Source organism: Equus asinus, chromosome 25, assembly GCF_041296235.1.
Source record: "Equus asinus isolate D_3611 breed Donkey chromosome 25, EquAss-T2T_v2, whole genome shotgun sequence".
Lineage (NCBI taxonomy): Eukaryota > Metazoa > Chordata > Mammalia > Perissodactyla > Equidae > Equus > Equus asinus.
The window spans coordinates 13950960-13969753 of NC_091814.1; the positions used below are offsets into that span (position 1 = coordinate 13950960).

General features: G+C 42.9%; 1 long non-coding RNA gene across 3 annotated transcripts in view; it reads right to left on the minus strand.

Moving 5' to 3' along the window:
• The window catches only part of LOC106848382 (uncharacterized), a 30751-nt gene that overhangs the window by 6696 nt on the left and 5261 nt on the right, over positions 1–18794 (minus strand). For 2 of the 3 annotated variants that reach the window (XR_011498060.1, XR_006520170.2), the window contains exon 3: positions 1654–1785. The exons of the other annotated variant lie outside the window; for it this stretch is intronic. This is a non-coding gene — a long non-coding RNA (uncharacterized lncRNA). The remainder of the gene's footprint in view (positions 1–1653; positions 1786–18794) is intronic. 3 annotated transcript variants of the gene reach the window in all.

The window sequence follows — 18794 nt, forward strand, 5'->3', positions numbered from 1 at the left end:
TGATCCACCTATTCCACTGATGGTTATTTATCCAAAGAACAGAAAAACATGAATGTGTAAAGATGTACACACCTCTATGTTCATTGCAGCATTACTTGAAACAGCCAAGACGTGGAAACAACCTAAGTACCCATTAAGGGATGAACGGATAAAGAAGATGTGGTATATATACACAGTGGAATATTACTCAAATAAAAAAGATGAAATCTTGCCATTTGTGACAACATAGATGGACCTTGAGGGTATTATGCTAAGTGAAATAAGCCAGATGGAGAAAGTCAAATACTGTATGATCTCACTCATAAGTAGAAGATAAAAACAAGAACAACAACAACAAGCAAACACATAGATACAGAGATTAGAGCAGTGCTACCCAGAGGGGAAGTGGGGAGGGAGAAGGGTGAAAGAGGTGACAGGGCATATGTGTGTGGTGATGGATAGTAATCAGTCTTTGGGTGGTGAACGTGATGTAGTCTACACAGAAGTCAAAATATAATGATGTACACCTGAAATTTATATAATGTTATAAACCAATGTTATCTCAATAAAAAAAATTTTAAGAAATCAATAAAATTAATTTTAATAATATATTTTATTTTACCAAAGATACCTAAAGTAATCATTTTAATATGTAGCCCATATAGAAATGATTAATGAATACTTTGTGTTCTTTGTTTTGAATTAAGTTTTTCTAATTTGGTGTGTATTTTACATTTAGAGCACATCTCACATTGCACCAGCCACATTTCAGATACTTAAAAGCCACATACCACAGTGGGCAGCCCAGGTCTAGAGGGAAATACAGATGAGTAAACAGGGAATTTCAAGAAAATGTAATACACGCTATGATGAGAGAAGTATAAGGTACAATGAGAACATATAAAAAGGGCTTAGTTCCTTCAGTTCTTCCTCCTAAAAGTCCCATAACTCTCTGCATTTCTGCATCCTTCCTGCCACCACTCTAACCCAAGCCAGCATCATCTCTCTCCTTGATGTCCACAACAGCCTCCAAAATTGCCTACCTGCATCCACCCATGGTCCTCTCTGCAGCTAGAGTGATCTTTCAAAAACACACATCTGATCATGTCTCTCCCCTGCTTGAAACCTTAAATACACGATGAATGCATGTTGAACGAATGTGAAAAGATGGACGGCAAGCACCTGGCACAAGAGAGCTGCTCACTAAGTTTGGTTCTCCCCACGTCTCCCTCTCACTCTCTTGTTTCCGCCTCTCTCTTCCCTCTTTGGATCTTTTTTCAATCTGTCCCTCACCCGCTCCTTCCTCTTATCACCTACAAGTCTTTTAGCATCTGAATTTCTTTTTTCTTTCATGCCTTCCACTTTCTTTCAATTTTCTTCTTTCTTTACTTTCTCTCCTGCCCGCTTTAGCTTATTACAATACAGAATTTAAACAGGTTTAAAATTTTGTGCTATAGTTATTTACTTCTGTGGTTCAAGTTCTTCATGTGAAAATCAGAAGAATTTGACCTTGTATCAGGATTAAATTAAGATGTTTTTTATTTCAGCATGGTCTTCAATTAGATTTTCTTGTAGATTACAGAGCTTCTGTAGAAAAATATGTATTATCGTCTCCTGGGAAGAAAACAATCCCCTTTCACATTTTGTAGAGGAGAAAATGGTGCAGCTACTTACATAAGATCATCCAGTGATTTGAAACAAGCCAGAAGAAGGACCCAGGCTCCTGCCCACACCTGTGCCTCTCAGGTAGATTGCTGCTGCCTCCTGGCAGTAGGGCAGTGAGGCAAGTGTCTCATTATTCAGTGTCTGTGAAGGTCAATCAATAAACAAAATACCTAATTAAATAAACCTTCAGGGTGCCGAGAGCTGGCAGTTTCCTTAACTATGCACATTTTCTTTGCAGGACCAGTTCTTTTGCTTGCCAACCCAGGCATGTGGGCTGTTCCCTTCTACTTCTGAGAAAGTGGATATACGACTGTCTGTGTACTCATCTCTCTGTTTATGTCTACGACACAGACAATTCTGCCAGTCGCCAACACTTTCTACCTCCCTTGAGAGCAAAGAGAAATCCTGCAACTACAGAAGGAAAAAAGGAAGTTAGAATTCAAGAACTTCCTGCTGTCAAGACATAGCAAGCACCAGCACAAAACAAATGAGGGAGGATCTTATCCTAGAAAAGATGTTTCTGTGTAGAAAAGACCCCCATCATCCCACGTCTGGCCTGAGGGAGGACCTGCCCCAAAAAAGGCTTGGGCATTCAGATTCAGAATCAGCAAGCATTTATTACATAGATACTAAATACAAGGCAGCTCCATCTACCTCTTTCTACCAAACTAGTTTAATATTTAAACCTAAGAGAAACCCTCAACTTTTTCCCAAATGGAATTTTATCCTGAAATGAGATCCTGCAGAGTGAAGACCAGCTATAGAAATACTTTAGTATTAAGGTACCTCCACAACCTGATACATTTTTCCTCCCTTGGACCACTGCACCATGAACATCCAGCCCCTGTGTACCATATTCCATTCCAAAAGCTGTTCTGAACTTCTCACTACAAAGATTTACTGGGAATTTCTTTCTGAACAGAGTTACTCTTATGAAAGAAATAGAAGCATGTTGTGTTAGTTAGGACAGACTACTTGCTAAAACAAATAGATCCAAATAAGGAAAATGGGAGGGCTGGCCCAGTGGCTCAGCTGTTAAGTTCGCACATTCCACTTTGGAGGCCCAGGGTTCGCCGGTTTGGATCCCGGGTGTGGACCCACGCACCACTTGTCAAGCCATGCTGTGGCAGGCATCCCACATACAAAGTAGAGGCAGATGGGGTTTGGATCCCGGGTGTGGACCCACGCACCACTTGTCAAGCCATGCTGTGGCAGGCATCCCACATACAAAGTAGAGGCAGATGGGCATGGATGTTAGCTCAGGGCCAGTTTTCCTCAACAAAAAGAGGAGGATTGGCAGCAGATGTTAGCTCAGGGCTAATATTCCTCAGAAAAAAAGAATACAGAAAATGGCTCAAGTACAATAGAAGTTTATTTCTTGCTTCTTGGGTAGCAGAGCAGCCCCCCTTGACGCAGCCGTTCAGGAAGCCAGGTTAATGAAGGCCTGCAAAGGGCATGGAGGAGCACACCTGGGAGGTTTTTATAGGCCTAAAAGTAGGGTGCATCCTCTAAAGTCTGCTCCAATAACCAGTGTCAGTTTGCAAACAGTTTGTTACTAGCGCATGACAAAATAAGTACAGAAATGAAAAGTAAGCCTTTAGAAAGTTTTATAGTAATTTTGGTAGAGTAATTTTATGTCTGCTGAATTTAATCAAAATTGGGGCTTAATCTATGTCTCCTGTTTTTCACTGACTCACCTGTAATGTATTTTACAAAAGTTTTAGTCCACAGTAGATTAGAAAGAAAAAACTTGTCTTGTGCCACATACAGTTTGAGAAGCACTACTTTGAGAAGTGTACATTACTGCCCTTCATATTCTTTCGGCTAGAACTTAGTCTCATGGTCACATCTAAGCATAGAGGAGGCGGAAAATATGGTCTAGCTGTATGCAAAAAAAAAACAGAGGAGAACATGGATGTTCATGATGTCAAGTGAAATCAAGAGTCTAAGTGATATTAGTGAAGGAGTTTATTCAATAATCAGCATGAGGAGTTTGAACCCTGGGAAAATAGTTCAACAGAGCGTTCTGATGGAACTGCTCCAAGGGGTGTGAGTGTAAGGCAGCTTATATCTCCTTCACAGAGCAGTGCACATGCAGGGAAGAAGAAAAGAAAAAAACCCTTACAACTAGAGTTCAAAAAAAGGGATAAAATACATCTGGTCTTTTCTCTAGGTTACACATTGAAGGTAAGATAAACAAGAATTTCTTGGTTATATATCAAACAAATTCAGAGATGCTGACGTTATCTATGTGTGGAGGGAGGCAAGGACCAGAGTTGTTAATTATTTCCTCAATCTCTAAGAAATGCAGCTGGGAAATGTGAGAGCCAGGTAGCCCTTTATCTTTTCCTGTTGTGGGTCTGTCCAGCTGGCATCTTCGGTCATGAGGTGTGGGGTTGCAAGGTCACCTTGACACAGGCTGAAGACGGCCTGCACGGCTGCTCCACAGCACAGCACAGATTATTATTGTACTCACTGAAAGCCTGTGCGGTTTGCTTGTTAGATTCACCTGTTAGACCAGGGAGAGGAGTTCCAAAAATCTGCCCACAGTGAACACTAGACGCCTCCTGCACACTTAGCTCGCACACCCAAAAATGCAGCCTACAGTTTGAAATGGAAAAGAACTAAGTTCCCAGGATGAAGTCGAGCGAGGGGAGGTATATCCATCCTACTTTCATCCAGCCTGGAGACCATTGCCAGCCACTGGCATTAGTTATAATCCAGAAGGATTTGGTTGCTAAGGACAGAAGGAGAAATGGGGTCTCTCTTTACTGTGCTCATTTCTCTCACACTCTAACTTTTCTTTCCAGTCTTCCCACCATGCTTTACTACATCTTTTTTTTTTTTTTTTTTGAGGAATATTAGCCCTGAGCTAACATCTGCTGCCAATCCCCCTCTTTTTGTTGAGGAAGACTGGCCCTGAGCTAACATCCGTGCCCATGTTCCTCTACTTTATATGTGGGACGCCTGCCACAGCATGGCTTGACAAGTGGTACCATATCCACACCTGGGATCCAGACTGGCAAGCCCTGGGCCGCCAAAGCGGAATGTGCAAACTTAACCATTGTGCCACTGGGCCAGCCCCTATCATTTCTTAAACTATCAAAATTGCCTCCTAACAGAGGTCCCTACCTCTAGCCTCACACTCCTCACCTCCATCTAACATGTGAATCTCACCATGTTACTCTTCAATAGTTCCTCATCACTTACAGGCTTGAGTTAAACTTGTCATAAAAATCCCATAAGGCCATTCACATTCCAATCCCTTCCTACCTCTTAGGCCTCATCTCCCGGCGCTGTGCCCTGGGTGCTCTGCGCCCAGTCTTACAGACCTCCTTGTTATTCCCGGCACACTCCATGGACTATCATGCCTCCTTGCCTTGGGCTTGTGTATCCTTGCTGGGCCTACTCCCCCCAGTCCTTTGGCTCTGGGTTTAATGTTACTTCATCTGTGAAACCTCCCTTGATTCTCCTCAGCTTAGTGAAGCACCTCTTCCTCCATGAGAATCATAACTGGTAAAGAATAGCTACCTTCCTAAAAAATGTGTTTCTCCCCCTTAGACTATAAGACCTAGCAGTATACATATCTTAAGTGTATCTTAAGTGGTACTCAGTTAATATTTGTCAAGTAAATGAAAGAATGGTTTTCAACTTTTGGACCATCCGAGGATGAAGACTCTCTTTCTTGTCTGTCCCCTGTCCAAAAATAAAGGGTTTGAGGAAGACAGGACAAGAAGTTGACACAAAAACAGAAAAAACTAAAGTTAGATCTCAGAAAGACTGTTAAATGAGAAGACTCTGAAAAGGAGGTGTCTAGCATGGGGTGTGACATCTCAATGCTTAGAGAAGGGACCTCTAGTTGCCTGTTCAATATCCAATCTTTTATGCGTCCTTACTAACAGAGCCCTTACATGATTGAGAGTGGCAATGTGCCTAGCTGAAAAACTATATCTCTTAGACTCCACTGTAGATTGGCAGGCAATGAGCTGTAGGTGGGAACGTTTGGATGGGGTTTCTTTGAAAGCTCTGTAAAGGGGGCTGACAGCCGAGAGGTCTCCTCTTTTACCTTTGCCTCATCCTCATTCCTGCTGCCTAGAATATGGATGTGGTACCTGCAGCTGCAAATCCTGCTACCAGGAGGCTACCTTAAGGATGGAAGCCGTGAGCAAAGGATAGCAAAGCAGAGATCTAGAAGGAGCCTCAGTCCCTAGTGGAATGGAGCCACCCTACCACTCCTATCTTGCCTATTTTGAACTTCTTCCATATAAGATAGAAATAAAGTTTTAGTTTCTTTAAATCACTCTTACTTAGATTTTCTGTTTTATGTAGCCAAACCTAATCCTAACTGATACAAAGGAGATAGTCACAGAGTGCCTTCATATGTCAGATATTTTACGCATATTACTTCTTTGTATCTTCAGGATACTGCTGTAAAGGTTGGCCAGATTACTCCTAGACAACTTTGTGTCATTGGGAAAGCTACCTCACCTCTACGTGCCTCAATTCCCTCATCTGTTAAATGAAGACAATAATTGCACCCCCTCACAGACAAGTTGATATATGAAAAGTACTTAGAACTGCGCTTAGCATATAGTTAAGTGCTCACTGTTAGCCGCTACTGAATTAGCAATAACATAATCGTATTCAGAGGCCTGACTGTAGCTCAGAAAGCTTCAGTAACCTGCTTAAGCTGACACAGTTAGTAAGTGGTAGAGCCAAGATTCAAACGCAGGCCTGTATGAATCTTAAAACTAGGCATTTCCCCGAGGCATCCCTGAAGGACTCAATGTGGGTAGGCTCATGGTGGAGGGGCCAGAGGCGGGATGGATGAAAGAAATCTGCCTTTTGCTCTTGTGTGACGCAGTGAGTCTTCCTGATGGAGCCGACATCCATCTCGCCCTCTTGTGGCCACACGACTCACTGTGAGCTCTTGGCAGGGAGTGAGGAGGAAGCCAGAAGTAGAGATCTAAAGTCAACAAAGGGCTTAGCTCAGCCCATCTATGGGAGAAAGATGGATTATTCAAGGAGGAGGAAGGAGCTAACTTCCCAGTCCCAAGTCCATTCCCAGAGCTAGGAGTGTCAACATCCCATAAAAATGAGGCCCAGAAAACTTCAGGCAGCTGATAAGACTTGCTTAGGCATGATATGGGGCTCTCAAGAGAAGAAATGGAAGATATAGTCTCTGCCCGCAAGGAACTCATCATATAACTCACCCAGCTGAGCAATCAGCAGGCAGAATTGTATATGGTTAAGAGCATGACTCTAGAGTCAGACTGTCTGGGTGTGAATTCCGGCTCTGCTACTTACTGTGTGACCTTGGGCAACTTATTTAACTTCCCTGTGCTTCAGTTTCCATGCTTAAAATAGGGGTGATAATACTACCTACCTCATAAGATCATCAGGAAGATTAAATGAGGTAATATTTGTAAAGTACTTAGAGTAGCGTCTTGGCATATAATAAGTGATTCCGTGTTTTTAAAATAAATAAATATGGACAAATAGAGATTTATAGATAACATATAAAAGAAACATTCAGTGTATGGATTAGCTCCACAAGAATTCAGAAATGGGAAAAATCATAGGAAAAAAGAAATTCAGAAGGGTTTTACTAAAGCTGTGAAACTAAATAATGGGCAGGATTTGGGAAGACACAGAGGTGTGCCCAGATCCAGGCAAATGTATGGAGGCATAAACTGGAGTGGTATGGGGGCAGACAAGGTGGGGAGTGAGAAGAGATAGTCAGAGTAGAGTAGGAATTGGGGAATAAGGAGAAGTAAGGTTGAGATCTGATTATACAAGACTCTGAAAGCTAGACTGGCTGTAATAGGCAGTGGAGAGTTATTGAAACTTTTCAGAGGGAAATGACATCATGAAAGTGGTGTTTTTGGAAGAGTCATCTGCCAGTGGTTTTCCAGAAAGATTGGAGAAGAGAAAAGATTAGCAAAAGGAAGGGCAGTTAGGAGGTAGTTATAATAATTCTGGCTTGAGGTGGTGGAGACTTAATTTAGTGTCACACTAGACATGGAGAAGATGAGGGGAATTTGTGAGGCATACAGTTTTAAATTTATTTTCAGAACATAAAAATAAAATATGCTTAGAGTTTTAAAAAAATGAAGAGTACATAAAGGTATAAAGTGAAAAACAAAAATCTCCCTTCTCTTCCACACCCCTAGTCTGGCTTTACAAAGGTAACCACTCCTAAAGGCTTCTTGTGTATTCTGAATAAGTATATTTACCTATATATAAGCCTATATATGAGCAGTTGACTTTGTTTTTCACGGTAGTTATGTTCTACCAAGTTGCCTCCAACACTGAATTAGCAATTACCAAACCATTGCTTCCGGGGGAAATATAGGAAATTCAGGGGAAATTAAGTTCTTGCAAGCCTCTGATCATAACATTTTCAACTAATGAATAAATACGCTTGTTTTATGAGTTTTTTGTTTAAAGACAACTTATTTAATATATATAGTTGATTCATTAACATTGAACTCATGACAAACAGCACTATAAGGCATGCCCGAAGGAAGCTTATCCAACACCCATTTTCTCTGCGAGGCCCATCACAGCCTGTTTGCACTTGGGAACACAAGACAGCACTTCAGTGCTACAGTTGGGGGGAAACTTTAAACAGTGAAATTACCAACAGAAAGCACAAAAGACAGCAAAAAACATGGCACTAAACAGACCAGGAATAAGACACTTGTTTACAGGATGAGAACTGAAACAAGAAGCAGAGCTGCACAACCAGAAGGACCTACAACTAGAATACACAACTATGTACTGGGGGGCTTTGGGGAGAAGAAGAAGAAGGAAAAAAAAAAAAAAAAAGAAGGCAGAGCATTGCCTTGTTCAACCTCAGCTGGGAACACACCTGTCCTGTAACTCAAATTTTTTGCATATCTGTGGATGACCACGAAAGCATTACAAGTATTGATTGTGGCCTTTCAAATAAACTTTAGCAAGTAGGCAAACTGACAAATATAAAATCTGCAAATAATGAGGATGAACTGTGTATAGAGAGAGGACCACTTTAGTGGCTGTATGACCTGCGCAGTGGCACAGAGCCTGCATTCGGAAGAGCCCCAGGCTTGGTTTCATGCTCTGCTGTGGTTACTGTCTTGAAATTCTTAACTTTTGAACAAGGGCTCCACATCATTGCACTGGGCTACAAATTATGTAGCTGGTCCTGGATGTATGTGTGTGTATGTATATTTAATTTCATAATGAGATCATATTCTAAATTTTCTTTCTTCCTTTTATGTTCCTTTTTTGAAAACTCGGTATTCTATCTTTGGAGAACTGTTCATATTGACATATACAAATTTACTTTCTTCCCTTTAACATCTGTAGTATAGATGTATCAATTTACTTGTCAAGTTTTCTACTGATGGACATTACTTTGTTTATGGATGTTTGCTTTTAGAAATTACGCAGAAAAAACCATCCTTGTTACACACACACAAACAAACACACACACTTTGGCGTATCTTGACATTATATTCATGCACTACACTGGCAGAACTGCTGCTAAGTCAGAGGACATTTGCATTTCAAATAATGATTATTATTGCCTTGTTGCTCTCTAAAAAGCTTATACTGATTTTCAATATGTAAGCTTTTTCAATTTTCGATGTTCAATGTTAAGTTGAACATTTTTTCTATATGTTTATCAGTCATTTTTCTTTTTCCCTTTTTGATTTTATTTGCAGCTTTTTTTTTCCTATACAGAAACAAAGCTTTCAATGTTACACACGGAAACTTCTAGATGAGAGATATTTTAAATTTCAATCAACAGCATTTGATGACAGCTTAGCTACAGAAAACCTGGGAGAGGAAGACATCGAAGGGAACACCAGTGTTTCTGGGTTTGGGGAACAATAATAGCACCCTTACCAGGCTCCTCCAGGAGGGATCCTCCCCGTGACAGGTCCTTTTCCATGAGCTTAGAGAGCCAAAGTTTCAAAATCAAGAATTCGTTAGAGCTTATTGCTTTTATTTTTTTAATAAATGATTTAGGAATAGTTTCAGATTTACAGAAAGGCTGCAAAGATAGTAAGTACAGAGGGTTCTCATATACCCTACACTCAGTTTTCCCTATTATTAACATCTTACGTTAGTATGCTACATTTATCACAATTAATGAGCCAATATTGATACGTTAATATTAGTTAAAGTCTATACTTTATTCAGATTTCTTCAGTTTCTTGTCTCCTATCCTTTTTCTGTTCCAGGATCTCATCCAGGATACCTAACAATATTTATTTGTAATGTCTTCTTAGGCTCCTCTTGGCTGTGACAGTTGAGTTTTCTCTTTTTCATCATTATCAACCTATAGCAATTCACTGACTAATGGGAGCAAAACCCTATCTGAACGAGCCACGCCCAGGGGGCACAATCAGCAAAGAGCTGACTCTGGATCCCTATCCCGCTCTCCCTCCTGCATCCAGCCCCGCCCCTCTGAGGCTCTCCGGCACCCTCCCCTTCCCCGACATCCACTCAAGTGGCCTGCACATCCCTTCTTTGCCCTCAGACTGGTAAGTCTTCCTTTCAAGTCAAAGACTGCTTTCTAGTCTTCTTTGCTAGAGGTTGGGATTCCCACCACATGTTCCCAAAAACTTGATTGATTGATTGATTGATTAAACTTTTCCCCTTAATCAGGGTAGCCAGTCTCTAGTATAATTCTAAGTAAGGAGTTGCTCCTTCTGATAGTGGAGGGATTGAGGAGTGATTATAGAGACGGGGAAGGTGGGAAGGAGAGTTAGTGTACCAGAGAAGTTAATAAACCTGGTTTGTATGTGTCCTGAGGGAAGGTGAGATGCACAAGTGCAGAAGTCCAGGAGAAAGTCAGAAGTACAGATTTGGTACACTGATGAAAGGTCAGTGTTTAAAACTGAGATCCGAGAGTGGTCTCCTTTGGAGATGGTAGTAGAGGGCATGAGAGTGAAGAAGAGTAGAGGGCAGAGGAAAGAAGCTTGTCCACAGTTAGGGGACAGAGGAAGAAGTACCTGTGAAGGAGACAGGGAAAGCGCTGGAGCTGCAGAAGATCATAGAGCAGTGGCGTAGAAACCCAAGGAGGAAAGAGTGTGCAAAGCCAGGAAGCAGAGGAACGAGAGACAGTCACTAGAGGGAGGACTGAGAAAAGGTCTTCAGTTTCTGAGCTCAACTGCACAGGAGGTTGGACAAGAGGGCTTGGAACCATGAGCTATAAACTGCTTGACTTAGGCCATCACGAATAGAAAGGAAAGAAATAGGAGAGCAGCTACAAGTGGCAAAAGGATGAGGATAATGTTCCCCTATACATCTTTGAGGGCAGAAGGAAAGTAATTCAGAAAGGGAATTATTGAAAATTACAGAGAGGAGAGAAAGATTGGTGGAAGTTAGGTTCTAGCGTTTAGTTTCCCCGATCACTAAGATGTAAGCTTATGAAGGCAGGGATTTCTGTCTGTTTTGACTTCTGTCATATTCCAGGAGCCTAGAACAGTGCCTGGCACCTGGTAGGTATTCAAAAATTATTGCTGAATAGTGGTGAAGAGCAGGAACTATTAAGTCTAGACACCAGGAGGAGAGGCTGGCTTTAGAATGTGGGATAAATAGTTATCTCTTCCTCTTAGACCATAGGTAAGATTGAGGAGCTAGCAGTAGAGAAGAAACTCATGCTTGAAGCCCTGGGCTGAATGATCTGGAATCCAGTGAGGATGGACTGCAGGAGGGCAGGCCTGTCAGAAAACTGAGGGCAGAAATCCCCTCCTGCTCCCACACAGGACAGCCAAGAGCTGGCCTGGGACACCAGCTGGGCACTTTTCCCAGCCCTTTGCATTCCAGCTGAGTCCTGTGCACAATGAAGAAAGGGAACTGACAGTGCAGTGACATGATTTAAGCTAATGAACTACTGATCACTTGCCAAGTGGGTGGGAAGTTGTTTTTCTTTCTGCCCACTTTTGTAGGAAAAAATTTTTATGAATGATTCGTCTTGTCTCATTACTCAGAGTACAAATTTGTGAGCTGATAACAAGAGGTTAAAACCTGGGGACAACATATCCAGCCCCACCCCTATCCCTACCTCCAATTTCTGGTGGATGGATAGGTTCACTATCTTGATTGTGGTACAGATTTCACAGACATATATACATAAACTATCAAATTGTATATCTATGCTTGTGCAGTTTATGGTATGTCAATTATACCCCAATAAAGCTGTTTAGAAAAAGGAAAAAAAGAATCTTATATGCAAAACTTTTATAATCACAGAGTTTGGACATTTAATTTACATATGCCTACTTGCATATGTAAATTTATCTTATTTATTTTTACAGTCAAAGAGAAGGTCATTTTGAAATAAAGTAACATAATTATTTTGGAACAACCCAAGGAGACAAGATACAAAGAGTGTCACTGTAGGATTCCCAGCCACACACCAGGAGAAACTAGCCACTCCCTGTCGTGGAGAGACAGCTGAAGAGGAGGAAGTCTTTGGCTTGCTGCAGTGAGAATGTTCTCTTTTTTCTGTAAACTTTTCATAATTTCTCTTTTAGCTGGCTGACCCTCTCCTTCAGACCACACTCTCCTTGTCTACTTCAATCTATAGAAAACCCTCCCTTTGACAGCCTGGAGAGAAATATGGCTTTTCCAAGGAAGCCAGTTGCTCTGCCATTCTGCTGGTCCCAGGGTCCCATTTCTTTGTCCTCCTGATGCACTACAGAAGTTGAGTCCAACCCACCAAATGTTGGATCCAGGGCCTGCTTTCCCTGCCCCCAGGACTCAGCAATGAATGAGACCCTTGCTGAGGCCAATCCACTTTTTTTTTTTAAGGAATATTAGCCCTGAGCTAACATCTGCTGCCAATCCTCTTTTTTGCTGAGGAAGACTGCCCCTGAGCTAACATCTGTGCCCATCTTCCTTTACTTTATATGTGGTACACCTGCCACAGCATGGCTTGACAAGTGGTGCATAGGTCCACACCCAGGATCTGAACCTGCGAACCCTGGGCTGCCAAAGTGGAACGTGCAAACTTAACTGCTGGGCAACCAGGCCAGCCCCCTCAATCCACTTTAAACTTTTCTGAAGATGATTTGGAAGTTATTTCCAAAGGAATTAAATTTAAGTGAACAAGGATTTGAATTACTCCTAATTTGGTCTCTGCAATTGCATTGCCGCCTTTAGGGCTTCTATACCGGGCAACCTGCATGAAACAGTGCTGGGTGCTGTTCTTAATCCTAAAGAGACTAAGTTGGTTCTTGATCTTGACTTGAAATTCAGAAAGGCTAGAGACTAAAATCCCGGGGGTGGGGGTAGCAAATCAATATTTGCTTTGTGAGTTGGAACTGGTCTGCTTAATAGAGCTCCTTAAAAGTGGGGAAGGTGGGCCCGCCCCATGGCCAAGTGGTTAAGTCTGTGCACTCCGCTTCAGCGGCCCAGGGATTCGCTGGTTCGGATCCTGGGCAGGGACATGGCACTGCTCATCAGGCCATGCCAAGGTGGCGTCCCACATAGCACAACCAGAGGCACTCACAACTAGAATATACAACTATGTACCAAGGGGCTTTGGGGAGAAGAAAAAACAAAAAGAAAATTGGCAACAGATATTAGCGCTGGTGCCAATCTTTAAAAAAAAAAGTGGGGACACTAAAAATCAACTTACTGCCTGAACTAACAGGCCCCACATTTACCAAAAATCTCCCAAGTTCTCCAGGGAGAATGGAACCAAGGGTGCTAGCAACTGCCTTCAGGCTTTGGCTCAAAAGCCACCTCCTCAGAGGGACTTCCCTTACCACTCTTCATATCTAGTCACCATCATGATGCCCTTTTAAAATTGTCTTCATAGCACTTATCAGCATCTTCTTGATGAATTTACCTGTTTATTTTCTGTCTCTCCTACATTAGAATAGAATCTCCATGGGAGCAGAGATCTTACCTCCTGTATTCGTCACTGTATCACCACAGTAATGCAGAATAATGGCTTCCCAAAGATGGCACCTCCTAAAGTTAAGAACCCCTGAGTATGTTACCTCACATGACCTTTCGCAGATGTGATTAAATTAAGGGTTGTGAGATGGAAAAGATATACTGGATTATCCAGGTGGGCCCAATGTAATCACAAGGGTCCTCATAAGAGAGAGGAAAGATGATCAGAGTCCAAGAAGCGAATGTGACAACAGAAGCAGTCGTCAGAAAGTGGGAAAGAAATTTGAAGATGTTGTGCTGTTAACTTTAAAGATGGAGGAAGGGGTCATGAGCCAAGGAACACAGACAGCTTCCAGAAGCTGGAAAAAGCAGGAAAACACATTCTCTCCTAGAGCCTCCGGAAGGAATGCAGCCTGCTGACTTGATTTTAGGATTTCTGACCTCCAGAATTGTAACAGCATAAATTTGTGTTGTTTTAAACCACTAAATGTGTGGCAGTTCATTCTAGCAGCCATAGAAAATAATACAAACAGTACCTGACTCATAACAGATGCTCCATAAACATTTGTTGATTGACCAACTTCCTCACATCAGGGACCCCAGGCCATAATAAAAATTTTGTTTTTCTTTGGGGAAGACTAGCCCTGAGCTAACTACTGCCAATCCTCCTCTTTTTGCTGAGGAAGACTGGCCCTGAGCTAACATCCATGCCCATCTTCCTCTACTTTATACGTAGGACACCCACCACAGCATGGCTTTTGCCAAGTGGTGCCATGTCCACACCCGGAATCCGAACCAGCGAACCCCGGGCCGCCGAGAAGCGGAATGTGCAAACTTTGCTGCACCAAAATAATATTTTTAACTTTATAGTGTTACACAATAGCAAAACGAATTCATAGTCTTAATCTCATTTTATTTTCACAATTATTATTCTTATTTTACAGACAAGGAAACTAAAACTCAGTTGCCAAAGTCCCATAGCTTTTAAGAGGCAGAAAGTAGATTCAGAATCAATATCCTTATTTTCTCTTTATTTTTGTGTAATGAATAAACAATTTCATGTCAATGATAAAGGACAGGTAAAAAAAATTCATTCACAATTCTTTTACTCTAATAGATCAACCAGTTTTATTTTTCTGTGTCTTCTTCCAGGTCTCAGCTACATAAATACACATTTAAAAAAATCTTTGTAATTGTAGTGTGTGTGTGTGTGTGTGTGTGTGTGTACACACATTTTATATGTAGTTTTCATTTCTCTGTTTAACATTATTTTATTGCCTGGGTGCATTGGTCTGGGTCCTTTGGGAAACGGATGCTGAAACAAAGTTAGGAGCGTAAGAAGTTTATTGGGGGTAATGCCTGTGAAAGATAAAGAGAGAGGAAGCAGAACTGGGCAAGGAGAGCCTCAAGTTATGATGCAGATCTGACCAAGTCTCAGCCAGCCTAATGAGGAGAGCCTCATTAGGATTTCCTAATTACCAGTTAGAGGAGACCCATGCTGAGCAGAAATGGCCAGGTCCTAGCAGCCACTTCATGTTCAGTCATTGGCTGGGGCCTGCCTGGGAAGAGCGTGGTCTCAACATGAATGTACTAGTGAATCCTGAAGGTGCTGCAGCCAGAAGCTGTGTGATCACTGCACTCCTGGCAGCTGAACAGAAAGTACTTTCTTGAAGAGAATTCAAGGGGGGGGCACCTCCATGGCTGCTACAGTCCACCCCTTGCATCATGTGGATTCACTTCTACAAACATATTTGGCAAGGGTTCCATGAACCTCTCTTCCTGAGGAGAAACTCAGAGGGAGGTTAGTGGAAGAAAGTACAGCCCCCATTGCTGCAGCTAGTCTCAGGGCTACAACTGGTACTCATTGTTTCCTTTCTCTGCTCTAAATCCTGCTTGCCCTCAGCCATCACCTCTACTGGTCTCAGTGGCTTACCTGGTGGTGCAGCCCAAACCCTAATTCCTGAGGGGTTTGAGGCCCTTTCTCAGGTTAAGGTTGCTGCATTTGCCCATTCATGGTTACAACTAGGCAAGGGAGTACCAACAGGTGCCCAGGTGGGTCACCACACATATTCCTCCCTGCCTTAACTGTGTAATAGCAATCCTACCTCCTCCCTGATCAGGGTCCATTACCAGTGACCATGTTTCTATTCTTGCCTGCTTCCCCCTGTATACAAGGAGTCCAAAGTGCCAAGGTGGCAGCCACAGCATGTAATTCAATGTGATCTTTGTGGAAAGAGTATGCCCCTTTGGGGATTAGAACTTTGAACTCTGCAGAGCCCAGAGTCGCAGGAACAGGAAGCACAAAGTCCCCGGTGGGTCACTGAGAGTGATGTAAGTGAGTTCTATGGTCTGAATGTTTCTGTCTCTCCAAAATTCATATGTGGAAATTCTAATGCCCAACGTGATGATGTTTGGAGGTGGAGCCTTTGGGACATGATTAGGTCATGAGGGCAGAGCCTCATGAAGGGGATTAGTGTCCTTATTAAAAGAGGCCCAAGGGAGATCCCTCCCCACCTTCTGCCACGTGAGGACACAATGAAAAGACAGCCATCTGTGAACTAGGAAGCCCATACCAGACACCAAATCTACTGGTGCCACGATCCTGGACTTCCAACCCTCCAGAACTGAGAGAAAAATGTTTGTTGTCTATAAGCTCCCCAGTTTGTGGTATTTTGTTACAGCAGCACGAGCTGACTAAGACAGTGGGGCTCTTCCTTTCCTGCTCCAGGCCCCACTTACAGCCAGCAATCTTTTGTGTCACCTAGCATGTGAGCCAGAGCAGTGTTCCTAGTGTGGAAAGTATTGCCTTCACAACCTGAAGAGGCCCAGGTACTGTGATTCCTTCTTTGTGGTAAGGGATGGAAGATGCAGCAATGTGTCTTTTACTTTGGAAGGGATGTCCCAGCATGTCTCTTAAACACTGGACTCCTAAAAACTTTACTGATGTGGGAGGCTCCTGAATCTTTGTAGGGATTATCTTCATACTCTGGAGCACAAGACTTCTAGTATGCTAGCTATCCTTGCTCATCCTGACGGATCAGCACATAATGGGTCAAAGAGGTGTTCTGCAGGAGTCCAAAGAGTCCAGATTGCTTCTGACTAGATCGGATAGATCCACTGGAAGCTGGACTTTGGCTAGGACTCTATTTATTACCTGGCCCTGGTAAACTCCCACTCCAACAGGTGGGTGAGGATGACGCCTTGGGTTTCCAGGTATCATTATTAACTCAGATCCTGTGTTCAACAGTCCTCAAATGCCTGGGTTTTCTCTTTTCTATTTACAGTCACCTGAATAAATAGTCATAAGTCACTTTTTGGAAGGACTTGGGAATTATTACAATATATACTTACCATTGTCTTGCCAGTCCTGGAGACCTGGCCACCCTTTAATCATTGAATTTTGGGTCTGAAAACTGAGTCAGGCTGGGGAACTAGATAAGGGATCATGCTTTTTACTGGGGCCTCCATCCTTAGGTTCCTGTTCATCTCTTTTTGCTTTCTTTTGATTACATATATTCAGCAATACTCTTATTTTGACTGCCCATCTATTTTGCCCCTAAGGACGCCGTGTTCTATTACCCATCTACACAAATCTTTGTGTCAAGCCCCCTGGGCAATACTCTGACCTTGCTAGTCATTAGGATAATTGTAACCCCCAGGCTTCTGGCAGTTAAGTGCTGCCACTTTGCTTCTATTGCTTTGGGGCCCCATTATCTCCATTGCTATAACGGAGCCAAGCTTTGACAGCAGCTCCTCTTGTCAGCTCTCGCTTGCAGAAGAAAGTAGCCACTGAGCTTCTTAGTGATGCTGGTACCCCTCTCACCAGCACATTCCTGATGGCCGTGGTAAACGAAATTCCTCTAGACCTTCTATGAAACATACTTGGGTAGGGCCTCTGGCCTCTTATAATTGCCTCTAGCATGCGTACTTCACCGAGCCATTTAATCCTTTCTTCCTCCAATTGCCATGGCAAATTCAGGCAGTTGAACTTCACTCAGCAAAGGTCGTCACTTCCTCCATGTTTCTAGGAGCCACGGTGGGGGGGGGGGGGCAGGTCTTAACCAGGAAGTTAAATTCTATCCTGAGAGAGTGGGCCCTAGTCAATAAACTGTCCCTCATCCAGTCTTGTATTTCAGCCCCTTGATTAAGCACCATCAAAATCCAATCCCATAGATACTCCCCAACTCTTACCTTTACATATCAGTTAGTTTTTGCAGCTACATCGGGGTATAGTCCCTTTCTTCCCTCATCAGAACCAGCATGTTGTCACTGGACTACACTGTAACTTAACCCTAATTAAGATCCTGGCAGTCAGAAAAGAAGGTGGAGACAAATTCTGAGGGGAAGAGGCGTCTGCAGTGTCTTCCCACATGGAGGGAGTGCTAGCTCTTAATAGGGAGAGGTGGGCCCCCTCTTAAGGCTCTGAGAGTTCAAAAGAGCATAGCAAGCCAAAATCTTTGGGGACACCACCTAGACATCTCCATTCCATGTGTCAGAGTGCCAGGTTTTCCCGACCAGGGCCCTGACCTTGATCACAGATCTGCGTCCTGGAACTCTATTAAGTCCTGAGTTTGGTCTTCAGCTTTTTTTGCTCTCCCACTGCTGTAGATAAGGGCCTCTTTGTAACCCATCAAAGAGGCTCTCTGGCCTTCACCATTAATTTTCAATGTTTGGTAACTGCTCTCAGCTTTTCATTATCTTTTGGCAGGGCTCAACGCAACTTAATAACGGTCAGCCAATTCCACTGTCCCTGCATTCACTGCATCCCTCCGCCTAGTCCCATGCCTGAATTGTTGCCTTATAGGAACATTTTTCCACTTCACCATCAGTGAAAATTTTAGCAACTGGGCCACCATCTTGTCCCAGAGACTATCTGCACCCACGTACTATCCAGGAGGGGTGCTTATTGTCAGCCAGGTGGTGAGTAATGCAGTTCCCAAACCCCATGTTACTGCTTGTTTTTTCAGACCACTCCTGGAACCAACTGAGTCAGCTCAGGTGGTCTGGGAAGCAGATGCTGAGACAGAATTAGGAGTGCAAGAGGTTTATCGGGTGGCAATAACTGGGAAAGATAAAGGGGAAGGAGGCAGGAATAGGCAGGGAAAGCCTTTGATGCAGATTTGGTATCTGCGAAAGGAAAGGATGTAGGAAGCAAAATTGGGCCAGGAAAACCTCAAGCCATGATGCAGATCCTTCCAATCCAATGTCAACCCAATGGAAAGCTCCAGAGAAAAGAGTGTCCTACA